Source organism: Lissotriton helveticus, chromosome 7 (genome assembly GCF_964261635.1).
Source record: "Lissotriton helveticus chromosome 7, aLisHel1.1, whole genome shotgun sequence".
Classification (NCBI taxonomy): domain Eukaryota; kingdom Metazoa; phylum Chordata; class Amphibia; order Caudata; family Salamandridae; genus Lissotriton; species Lissotriton helveticus.
The window spans coordinates 1,164,320,224-1,164,332,452 of record NC_136068.1 but is presented as its reverse complement, the minus strand read 5'-3'; the positions used below and the strand labels follow the sequence as shown (position 1 = coordinate 1,164,332,452).

Genomic DNA, 12,229 nt, shown 5'->3' with positions numbered 1-12,229 from the left:
ATGCTTTTCAAGGTATTCGGCAGCATATAACAGTCTTCACCATGGAGAAATCGCATACAGCTGCCAACATCTTGGAAGAGTTTAATAGTAAAGTCTACAGTAGCTTAAACCCAGAGGTCTCACAATTGGATATGTTGCCACTAACAATGACAGTAATGTAGTGAAAGCCATGGCTCACAGTGGATATTTTAGAGTCCTGTGTTTGGTGCATTGAATCAATCCAATTGTGCAGAAGTTTCTCAAAAAGAATAATATGCATTCATTTCAGCCATTCTTTCAAAGCCCAGAAGTAGTTGATAATCCTTAATCGTGGTAATAAACTACCTGTGAAATCCCTCATAAAGGAGGTGACAACAGGTTGGAATTTAACTCATTCAAAAGAGAGAGCATGAGACTGCCAAAGGTATGACAATGGAGGTGGACAAATGGGGGCTACTTTAGTGCCTAATACAAATGCTACTTTCTTCCGAAATTATGACAAGGGAAGTCAGCAAAAAAAACAGTACCATGAGCCTATCAATCACATTGTTGCCTCTGTTACAGGAGTAGTTGAAAAAGTTGGAATGCATGTTCACCAGCATCAATGAAAAAGCAGTTTCTTTGGTGGGTGCTTAATCCTTTGCTTGAATACTAATCAAATGATGCAAAAAGAGATTGTGTCCTCCAAAGACTACATCTGTGCCACAATACTGGATCCTTGATACAAAAAGCGCTGGCCACTTTCATTCCTGTTAATGAAAAGGATATCTTAGTTTACAAGACTTGGATCATCAGTAAATTTAGAAGAAGAATGACAGCAGGTTTGAGGCTGGAGCAGAGGTTCTGAAGTGCAGCCTTCAATCTACACACCAGGCAGTGCTGTTGGCTAGCAGTCTCTGCAGCAGCAGCCAGCTCTCTCACCAGCTTTTCCAAAACACATAGCAATAAGTTCACAACCAACTTCTGCATTGGATTGGTTTCATTCAAGAGGGCTTAAGGCAGGTGCAGAGGCACAGGAACAGCAAGTGGCAGCACCAATGACCATTGAGAAGATGATCCAAAACAATCTCGAAGACACATCAGAGGTGTACCTGGACCCAAATCCATTGATCAATTGAAATGTACAGAGAGCACATTGAGCAGAACTGGCTAGACTTGGAATAAAGTATTTAGCATGTTCTGTAACCACTGTCTCTTTGGAGCTTGTTTTTCGTGCAGTTGGTAAAGTTATAACAGTCAGAACAATCACTTCAAAATATTACAAAACTGGTGATGATTAAAACGAACAAACACTTCATTCCAAACAATTATAGTGCTTCTGAAACAATAGAGGATGACAAGGGCTATTGGTCTGACATCTCAAATCAGACCAGTCTTTATCCTCCCGATGATCCACCCTGTGTGTGAGGATGAACTCTACTTTCCAGACTAATACATCAGAAGTTAAATAAGAGTACTGTTTAAAAATACATGTGTATAGATATATAAATAGTGTGTGACTTACTTACACAGACAACATATTGTAAATAATAAACTGAAAGAGGGTGGTCCTGTGTGCATGGCACAGATAGTCAATCAAAGAGAACACAGCATTTATTTGGCCCAAGCTGGCTGGGTGGCGATATCTGAGAAATAGTAATTTAACTTTTGGTTAAAACGTTGAGTTCAAAATCGGCAAATGGTTGACAGTCTGCTCAAATAGAAAGCCACTATTTCCTAAAAAGAAGTTAACAAACAAGATATCTCCCATGCCTCTCCTTTTTTTTAGTTCCCTTGCTGTACTGCCAGTAAAGATTTAAAAACTGAGACTGCCCTATTTGTATATTGCTTCCATGGAGAAGTCAGAGACATAGTGGCAGCTCACACTAGGAACAGGTACCTTACTTGCACTAAGAGCATTACCAAATAAAGGATTTGTCATGTTGTTGTGGATGGGAAGGTCTGGTAAGCTACACTGGATGATGTATTGTTTGTGGGATCATTCTGCATCATTGCTTATCTTTCACATAAGAAGGTATATACAATCATTTTTCTTTTATTAACATATATCTGGGTTCTTTCTAAGGCAACACCAGTTATTTACCAAGCCTCAACTTAAACTACTAATCTTCAAATTATTTTCATTTTCCTATCATCGCTACAGTCTTATATCTGTCGGCTGAAATAAATGTAACCCGAAGAAAACCATTGCCTAGAACCTGCTTCAGTGAGAAACAAGAGGACTTATAGGGAACTACCCCTGTGGACATGAAAGGTGCTTTGGTTAGGAAAATCCAGAATAGTTGTTCAAATGGCAAACACTAATTATGTGATCAACTTGTAGTCTACTTTACTAAACACCGCAAAATGTTGTTATTCTTACAGCGATCAGCTGGGAACATGAAATTTGTTGTCTGTGATTGGCGATGCCAGATTGGTTCTTCTCACTTTTTTGTTAATGGCACAGACCACTGCAGTGGCGTAACAAAGGCCCCTACAGTCATCAGCGTGAGGGGGGCCCGAGCTCCAGAGGGCCCCCTCAGTGCAGTACCCTGGCCTGAGATCTCGAGAGTAAGTCATGGGGCCCCTTCAAGTTCCCTTATGCCCCTGCACCACTGTATCATGCTTACCTTAACTCTCCAATATTGACATTTTCTTTCCACTCTACAGGCCATCATGTCCATAAAAAATGGTTCCATTGTGGTCCAGCTATTAGCTCAGCCCTGCACACAACACAGACAATGCCAGGAGAATGCAGACATACCATCCGTTTGCATACAGTATAATTTTTTCTTTCATAACTAATTTACAACTATTTTTTTTAACTATGTGGGCCCTCCTTATTTTGTATTTTCAAGCCATGTGTAATACAAATTGATCTGATTACTTAGAAGTCTGAGGCTAAAAGACTGTTTTGCTTTTGGTAACTGCATTGTCATTTTCCTTCCACAACAGATGTAAAGACTCATTCAGTTGATAAATGTTGAGTTTATCTCACCTTTCCCTAATTCCCCTTACCCATCCATTCATAAAAAACCCTAACCCTCTTCTCCCAGGTTGTGTGATCAGTTGAGTTGTATGTTAATCTCTACCGTCATCAGATCTCACACTTGATTGGACTGATGTGGTTAAAGCAACACCAACTGTTACACGAGGCAGTAGTACAAACATTGACATTTACCCACACCCTTCCCTCCTACTCAGGCATAAAAAGATATCATAGTGCAGAGACTTAATTACAGTAATGTATATTCAAGGATAGGTAGTGTCCACTTTTCCACAACCTATGTTCCATGTATTTGCACTCTACTAAATTAACCTTTTATGGAGTCCTTCTGACTTGTCCTCCTAAGACTTGAGGGGTTCCAAAATAACGCTTACTTTAGTAAGAAGTTCAATACCATGTTGCTAATTCTAGTTTTATCAATGTAGTCTTAGTCTTTGATTTGCCACTCATTCTGGTTTTTTAGTCTAGTTGGTGGCTGTGATGCTAGTTCACATCATCAGGGTCATTTACAATGTCCTGATGCAATCCCTGTGATGCCATCCCTGTCTGCGCCATTGGTCCATCACCTCTAGCATTAGGAAAGCCCTTTGGAAAACCCTACATTAAGGAATGGATTGATTATAGGCGAGGTAGCAGGCATTGCTTTTTCTACTCAGGTTAGAAAAGAAGATCTCAGGTAGGAAGGATTGTTGTTTTTGTTGACTGACTGCATTAGTGGCTACTAGGAGTTACAGATGGCAGGGCAGGAACAGCTGCAGTTAGGGAGGGTGGGTGCGGCTCAGCCTCATCAAGGTTATGTAGGGTCAAGTCAGTTATATTCTGTTTTACAATACTGTTTGCAGGTGGGTTCTGGACTGAATGAGGTAAGGTAAGTGGAGTAGTTAACACTTAGAAAGAGAGCTTAGATAGGGAAATAAAAAAACGTACTTGAAAGAGGAGGATGATAGATACAGTAGGACAATTGGTTTGAGATGGGGCACGTGTGGAAAATAACAGCCTCTGTCAACCCTGTGTTGGAAGTGCTTCTTCTTTAACTGCGTGTAAGGTACTCTAACTAATGCAAAGACATATACTCATGATAAACAAAAACCAGGTGATTTAATTAAACAAAAGTGAAATGTAAAAAATTCCCACCCTTTCCTCTCACAAAAGGCCCACCCTCTCTCCCAACATACCCTAAATTCCCTCGTCCCCGACTGTCCTTCCCACCCTCTCTTTCCACAATAGCCCCACCTACCTCCGTACCCAAACCCAACATTTCCCAGCTGTCCTTCCCACCCTCCCATCCCACAAAATGTCCCCTCCCGAATAAAAAATAAGGCTCCATAGCCTCCAGCCAGCGCATAGTTCCTGATGGCCATGCTTTAGTTCATCCAGGCCTTGCATGATCCTATGATGATGGCACCAACGATGGCGGTGGTTGTGGGGCTAGGGAACTCAGCTGCTTGCAGTGGTGGATATGGTTTTGGCAGTGCCCCTCTGGCTGGTAAACCGGGCCAGCAGCGGCTGCCTCCTTCTCCTCGAGCAGCATCAACCAGCGGTACTCTACTGAAATCACCTCCAATTTCGGCAGCAGTGCTAGGGCCATCCGACCGCCCAACTTGTAATGGATGGCCGGACCACCAGTGCAGCGGTGGCTGGATCCCCACCACTGCACCACCATGAGTCTGGCGGTCTAACGTATTTGAACCTTTAATGTGTGTTATGAAAAGCTATTGCAATTTTTGAATATGTCACATTTTATTAATGCTGCACAATTTACCTGACTATGATGTGCAGCATTAGTGGAGACATCCTGGAAGGGCAGCACAGCACAGAAAATGTGGGACTTATGTAGCACATATTAAGATGGGATTGCAATTCATGGGATGGATGAGACAGGAAGAATAGGTTAAGTTATAGGCGAAAGCGCAGTGGGCACTGCACCATATTTTCTAAAAAGTGACCAGTAGGGAGGAGGAGACAGAAACATAGGAGGCTGAATCATTTATAAAAGGCTTGATAAGTGGGTTTGGAAGAAAGAGCTGAATACATTAACAAATGTAGTAGTTGTTAGTGAGAAAGGAAAATGACTTACCACTTTTCCCGGCATCCACACCTCCAACTCCACTGGGTGGTGGTCTCTGCCATCCTCAGCAGGAGTCTAGATGACATCTGGTCTTAGACAAAAAACATAATGCAGCTATTTAGATACCTACTGTAACCATCACATTCGTTTTCACAAGTTAAAACATCAATATATCACTAATTTTAGGTTAGCTATCTTATCTATTAACCAAAAGTATCACCTTAAAAGGTTTAATGGACCAAGTAAGCAGTCAACCATTCAATGCTATATATATTATTTCTTTTCATAATGTTAGTTGAGACATGAGTCCAAAAGGATTGAAAAAAAAAACAATGATGGGATGGAAGGGACTGGAAAGGAGGTATGGTGGTATGTAGCCTGCCATGCTGTGCTCTCATGATGACTCATCACAACATCATGGAACCATGAATGACATGAGATCCTGTTGGGGTCCAGGATAACCATCTCTGAGCTGTACATGAGCTATGGACTGTTTGCTTTATGTTTGATTGCCCGCCTGAGCATAATTACAGAAAGTCCCAGGGCATGAAGGACCCAGAAATAACATTTGAGAGGGGTGAGATCCTGGAAGGCATCACAGGATTATCTGTTGGTAAAGCGCCCGGCCCTGACGGGATCCCCCCAGATTAATTCAAGTCAGACCCTCCTTTTGGGCGCCGATACTGGGGTCAGTTTTTAATGCAGCGGCAAAGTATGGTTGTCCCCAGTCCTGGGCAACCTCTACCATAGTTCCTAATTTTAAAAAAGGTGACAGAAACAGTACCCACTGTTATAGACCTATTTCGCTCATTAACTCAGTGGTAAAAGTGGTGGGACGGGTCCTCCTTCAGAAACTATCATCCTGGGCAGAGGACAATAAGATTCTGTCGGAAGTCCAATATGGGTTTCGACAGGGAGGTTCCACTGTTGCTCAGTGTCTCAATTTATTTTTGATATTGAGCAAATATACTGCTGCCCGCTCTGGGACCATTCACCTTGCCTTCATGGACCTGTCATCAGCATTTCACTGTGTTAACAGGAACACGCTTTGGCAGTCCATGAGGGCAATGGGAGTGGAGAATAGTGTTGTTCATTTTCTTGAGGACCTGCACATGTCAACTAAAGCTAATGTCAGGTTCTCACAGGATTTGCAGGTCACAAGGGATTTTTTTTATTTTATTTCAAATCATTTTTATTGAAGTAGAAGAAAGCAAAAGAAACACAGTACAATAATTCTTCCGTTACAGAGATGACTGATACATTTAGCGATGTACAATTACACAAAAGCAAAGAATATGAAAATAAAGTAAGACAGTGCTTGCTAAGTTGAGGTACAAGTACATATATAACGCTCAGTGCATGGATACAGAGGCAAGGGCCCTTAGGAGAACAAATAGAGCATTTCTCAAATACTACAGGGGGAACGTGACAGCACAACAGCGACTGCCTCAGGGAGGCTTATAGTGAAAAGAGGAGGCGTCCAATGATTTCCACAGCTTCTTATTGGATGGCCTCCATGTAGATGCCTGAAGTGCCGGATTGCTAGCACCCCTCAGGAATGATAACCACTCCTGCCAGATTTTGAAGTGCACCTCATGCGCACTTTTCCACTTGCACAGAACCACCTTACAGGCCAATGTAAGCATTAAGTCCAGGAGCAGGCGGTCTTGATCATTTGACAGCTGCGGGTCAAGGGCTCCTAAGATCACATATACGAAGGACCGTGCAGGTTTGATCTTGAAAACGAAAGAGATGCAGTCGAATATTCTATCCCAATAGGCTCCTAGAGCAGGACAGTAAAACAACATGTGAGCAAGATCCCCTGGACCTGACTGGCAGTTCCAGCATGTTGATGAGTCTCTTAATTTACATTTAAAGAGTCTATCCGGAGTCCAGAACGCCCGGTTTATAAGCATATATTTTGTCTGGAATAGGATGGGAGATACTTTATGGGTAAGAGCAGCCTTATGGATTATTTCCCAATCAAAACATATTCCCGTTGGGTTCGGTTCAGCCTCCCATTTCAATTCCACCTTTTTATGAGCTTTCGTGGGTAGAGGTAATAACAATTTATAAACCCTAGAGACAAAGTGACCCGCATACATAAATCGAGGGAGATGGAGTATTAACCAAGGGGTGTAGGGAGAGAAGTTACGAGCGGTCAGAGCAGCTTTGATTTTCAAGAATTCATAAAATTCCATCGGAGTAAGGTCATATTTCTGTTGCAAGGTCGAGAACGGGATTGGACCTTTATCATCATACAAATCCTTTGCTAAGTTAATGCCCTTCCCGGACCATGATTCCCAGCCCAGTCTATCAACGTTATGCTTAAGATAGGGGTTTCCCCACAAGGACAAGAAAGACGACCTAGTGAAAGTTAACCTTGTTTTGTGTGTGAGGTCTAGTCTAAGTAACGCCCGTCTAGTATTCAGGATTATATATTTGGAGTGTGGTAAATGTTTTAGGTCCATAGTGAGGAAGGATGCAAGAGGGGCATGATTTACTAAGGATTCCTCAATATTGATCCATATCGGAGTATAGAGAGGGGAATTTGTCAACCATTGGGCACCTTGTTTGCAGAGGAATGCTGTCTGGTAATTCCTGAAAGAGGGCAGGCCCAGGCCGCCTTTATCTTTCGCTAATTGCAGCTTTTTTAGTGCAATCCTGGCTTTCTTGCCACGCCACAGGAAGTTACCAAACAGTTTGTCTACTCTAGTAATAAAATTGTCCGAAAACGACATAGGGAGCATGCTAGCTAGATAGTTGACCAACGGAGTAGTCATCATCTTGAGCGTCTCCGCTCTGCCCCACCAGGAGATGAACTTCGGAGACCACCCCTCCAATAGTGTAGCTATTTTCTTTAAAGTTAGTTCCTCATTTATCTTCAGAGTGGAAACCAGATCTTTGTCGAAGTCCAACCCCAGATATTTAAAACAGTGAGGCTGCCAGGTAAGACCAGAGTCCCCAATGATACCTTTGTCCCCTATGTTGTTTAGGAGTTTAACCTCCGTTTTATCTTTATTGAGCTTGTAGCCAGATACCTTGGAGAATTCGTCGATGTCAGCCATAAGTGCAGGAATTGCTTCATCAGCTCTCTCAGATAAGACAAGCACATCATCCGCGTATGCTGTTAATTTAACCGTACAATCCCCAAATGTAATGCCCGCTATATTAGCGTCGTTCCTTATGTGATACAAGAACGGTTCGATCGCTAGTAAGAACAATGAGGGAGATAGGGGGCATCCCTGTCTTGTGCCCTGCTTTAGACAAAAGGAGGAGGAAAAGGAACCACCCGCTCGAACCCTTGCTGAGGGGCAGCAGTATAAGGACATTACCAATCTCGTAAAGGTGTCACCTAGGTTGAATTTATGTAGGACTGCTTCGAGGAAGGACCAATCGACCTTGTCGAAGGCTTTTTCGGCATCCAACGTGATAGCTACTGTGGGTGTGTCTACTAATTTCGCCTTTTCTAATGCATGTGCTAAAATCCTCGTGTTGTCGCTGGACAACCTATTTTTAAGGAACCCTGCTTGGGACGGATGAACTAATTGGGGAAGGACCTTCTGAAGGCGGGCAGAGAGTATCATAGCTAAGATCTTGCAGTCTATATTAATCAGTGATATGGGTCTGTAGTTTTTCGGGAGCGAAGGATCTTTACCCTCCTTAGGGAGCACTGCAATGATCGCTTCTGCCAGAGTGCCTCCGACCTCACCTGAGTTATTTATTTCCTGAAATAGACGAAAAAGGGGCTCAACTAAGAGGGAGGAAAAGGTCTTGTAGAATTTCGCCGTGAAGCCATCAGGCCCCGGGGCCTTCCCTGTCTTCAGATTTTTAATTGCATTCTCTATTTCTACAGCATCAATTGGGCAGTTAAGACTAACCTGGTCCTCGGCAGATAGCCGTGGAAGAACACATCCATCCAAATACGCCTTAGTCTTGTGTCCCTCCACCTTTTCATTTTTTGCATATAGATCTTCATAAAATACTTTGAATACGTCTGCTATTTTGTCTGGTTCGGAATGTAACTCCCCTAAGGCATCTTTAATGACATTGATAGAATTCTTCTGGACCTTAAACTTCAGATACGAAGCTAGACTCTTACCAGCCTTATTGGAGTCGCATAGCATAAACCTTCTTCTCTTATCAAGCCAAACCCCCGACCTTTCACTAACTATTTTATTATATTCATATTTTTTATTTGCCAAGGCATGAAGAGACACGTCATCCCTATTCTGCAGATGTTCACTTTCCAAAGTTATAATTTCCTTCTCTAAGGCCTCAAGGTTTGCGTGATAGTCCCTGTTCATTGCTGATCTGATTTTGATGCATACACCCCTTATCGTGCTTTTCAATGCCTCCCACCTGATAAGATCAGTCGTGTCCCCCTCTTTGTTATCCTGCAGATAGGAAGAGATCGCAGATAGCAACGTGGCCCTATGTTGCTCCTTTCCCAGGATTTCGTCATTCAGGCGCCAGGACGTCTGGCGAGAGGAGGGTACAACATTAGCAATGGATAAGGAGATGCATGAGTGGTCAGACATTACACGTGGTTCAATAGAAGTGGACTCTATTCTAGGGATTCCGTTTTGAGACATGAGGATGTAATCGATTCGAGAATACGAATCGTGTGGCGAGGAATAAAAAGTGTAATCCCTTTCCGAGGGGTTTTGAAGCCTCCATGTGTCTACCAGGTGAAAGCGTTGACATAAATTAAGGAAAGCTTTATGTGATTTATTTGATGTGAAGGGACAATGGGAATCTCTGTCTAGAGTAGCATCCATCGGAAGATTGAAATCCCCGGCCAATATGTGAACAGCATCATCGGGGACATTTCCAACATGCTTATTCAGATCTTCCCAGAATTTGAGGTCACTGGTATTAGGAGCATAGATGTTCGTGACATAAAACTCTGTCCTGTCTCTGCTCAGTTTGGCTGTGATCCACCTCCCGTCTATACTCGCCTCAGAGGACAAAATTTCCACCTTAGATTTCTTTGCAACCAGTATCAGAACACCATTCTTTTTATTCACAGCCTCCGCACCCACAACCTCATTATAATACTTATTTCTCAGGTGGTAAAATTGCTTAGCTTCGAGCTTCGTCTCCTGCAATAACACAATGTCACCCCTCAATCTCCGTACGTAATCCATTATCTTCTGTCTCTTTACAGGTTGGTTTAGACCTTTAACATTAAGAGATAATATTTTCAGTTGGTCGACATTACACACTCCCAACGGAGTACTGATTGCATTATGTGACATCATTAGTTCTTACTTCCATAGGTACAATTACATCTCTCACATAATACAAACCGCAACACGGTAGATTGAAAACGCTCTTGGATCTATGGAGCCCACAAGCGTGGAAGAAGAGCCCACCACCTGACCCTCCACTGAGCATCAAATCAGAATAGACTGCGCAAGCACAAAAGGACAAAACTAGAAAAAGACACAAAAAGGTCACAAGGGATTTTAACATCAAAAAGGGAGTCCAGCAGGGTTGCATTTTGGCCCCTTTTTAATAAAATTTTTATATCAATCAACTGGATAGCGTATTAAGGGCAACAGGAGTTGATTACCCAAGTGCAGGTCGGCGAGGGATCCCCGTCCTGTTATATGCGGACGATGCCGTTCTCATATCCAGGACTGAAATGGGTTTACAATCTCTTTTATCCGCCTTTTCTAGATTTATGTCAGACAGGGATCTGGCAATTAATAACTCCAAATTGTATGTCATGCAAGTGGGGCATTCGGGGAAGAAGAATTTCCAATTTAGAGTGGGTGACTCCAAGATCCCCCGTACAAATGTATTTTCCTATTTAGGGGATCTCTTTGACGACAAGCTCAACTGGGGCCCCTATTACAGAAAAAAAGAGGATCTGGTAAACAATCTTTAATTTTGAATCTAAAATAGGAAAGAAACCTACAGGAGCTATGCTGCAAGTGTATCAGGCCAAAAGCCTGGCCATAGCTTCTTATGGCAGTGACATTTGGGGATACAATGTTGCAGAAACCCTCCAGATAGTGGAAACTGATTTTTTGAAACACTTACTATGTGTTTCCTGGCGAACATCTAATTTAGTGGTCCATGAGGAACTGGGGGTTCCCTATGTAAATGATGCACTTTCCCTGCGACCTCTGATTTTTTGGCAAAATGTTAACTGAATGAAGACCTTTCTCTTACCCACCTGATTCTAAGAGATTGTATGTCTCTTGACAACTCGGCTCGCATTCCGTGGCTGAGTTATATAAAAAAAGCTTTGGTGGGTTAGGGCGTGGGGACTTATTCACCAATCCTGAAGGTATCATAAAGAAGGATGTGGAAACGACCAAAGTAGCCTTTTTGTCACTAAGGAACATGGAAAGGGAAGCCAAGGAGGTACTGAAACCTAGTGTGCGGACGTATATAATGCTTATAACAACCTCAAGGGCAGAACCTTACCTCATGTGGTCTTTGTCCACACATGAGAAATTTCTGTTAACTAGGTTTCGGCTGAACCTTTTTCACCTTTTGCTCGCCAGACCCAAAGGTTTAATAGAGGTAAAGAGCTAGCACCCTGCTGCTGTGACGGACAGTCTCCACAGGATATGCTGCATTTCCTGTTTTTATGTAAACTATATGAATTTCCTCGCACATGCTATCTGGTTCCTATTTTTAAAAGAATGAATTTTAGACAGGCTCGTTCAGCACTGGTGTTACTGCAATTACTGAAAGAGGACTGTATATTTTTTATAGTAGGGTTTTTAAAAGCTACTGTTAATTCTAGGAGTTACATGGATGTCTAAAGAGTGTTTTCTCATGCTTTTTATCCATTTATCTAACTTTAATTGCTGTCTTGGTTGTCATCTTATCTTATGCACTGTCAGTTAAACTGTTTTTATTTCAATGTAACTTTTATGGTTGAACCAAAAACCGAATAAAGTTTTTCTGACTGACTGACTGTTTGCTCAATAAAACCTTCTGTCAACCTACATGGTGTGTGAATAGTATACTTAGGCCTGTGTTCAACAATCTTCTGTTCATACAAGACATGTAAAACAATCCAACAATCTTCAGTTAACACAAGACATGTAACATGGGCAAGAGAAAGGTACTAAAAAGGCAACAGACAGGAGGAAGTCAGTAGCGGAAACTGGGGGAATATAAAAGAAAAGACAAGGGGGCAGGTGCTGAAGCAGACACTAAAATAGATAGGG

At 42.4% G+C, this 12,229-nt stretch overlaps 1 long non-coding RNA gene across 1 annotated transcript; it reads left to right on the top strand.

The window, feature by feature from the left end:
- Positions 1-3,780: 3,780 nt before the first annotated feature.
- Positions 3,781-11,968, top strand: LOC144770072 (uncharacterized). Its single transcript, XR_013598787.1, has 2 exons — positions 3,781-6,187; positions 10,492-11,968. It is a non-coding gene; the product is annotated as an uncharacterized LOC144770072 (long non-coding RNA).
- Positions 11,969-12,229: the final 261 nt, after the last annotated feature.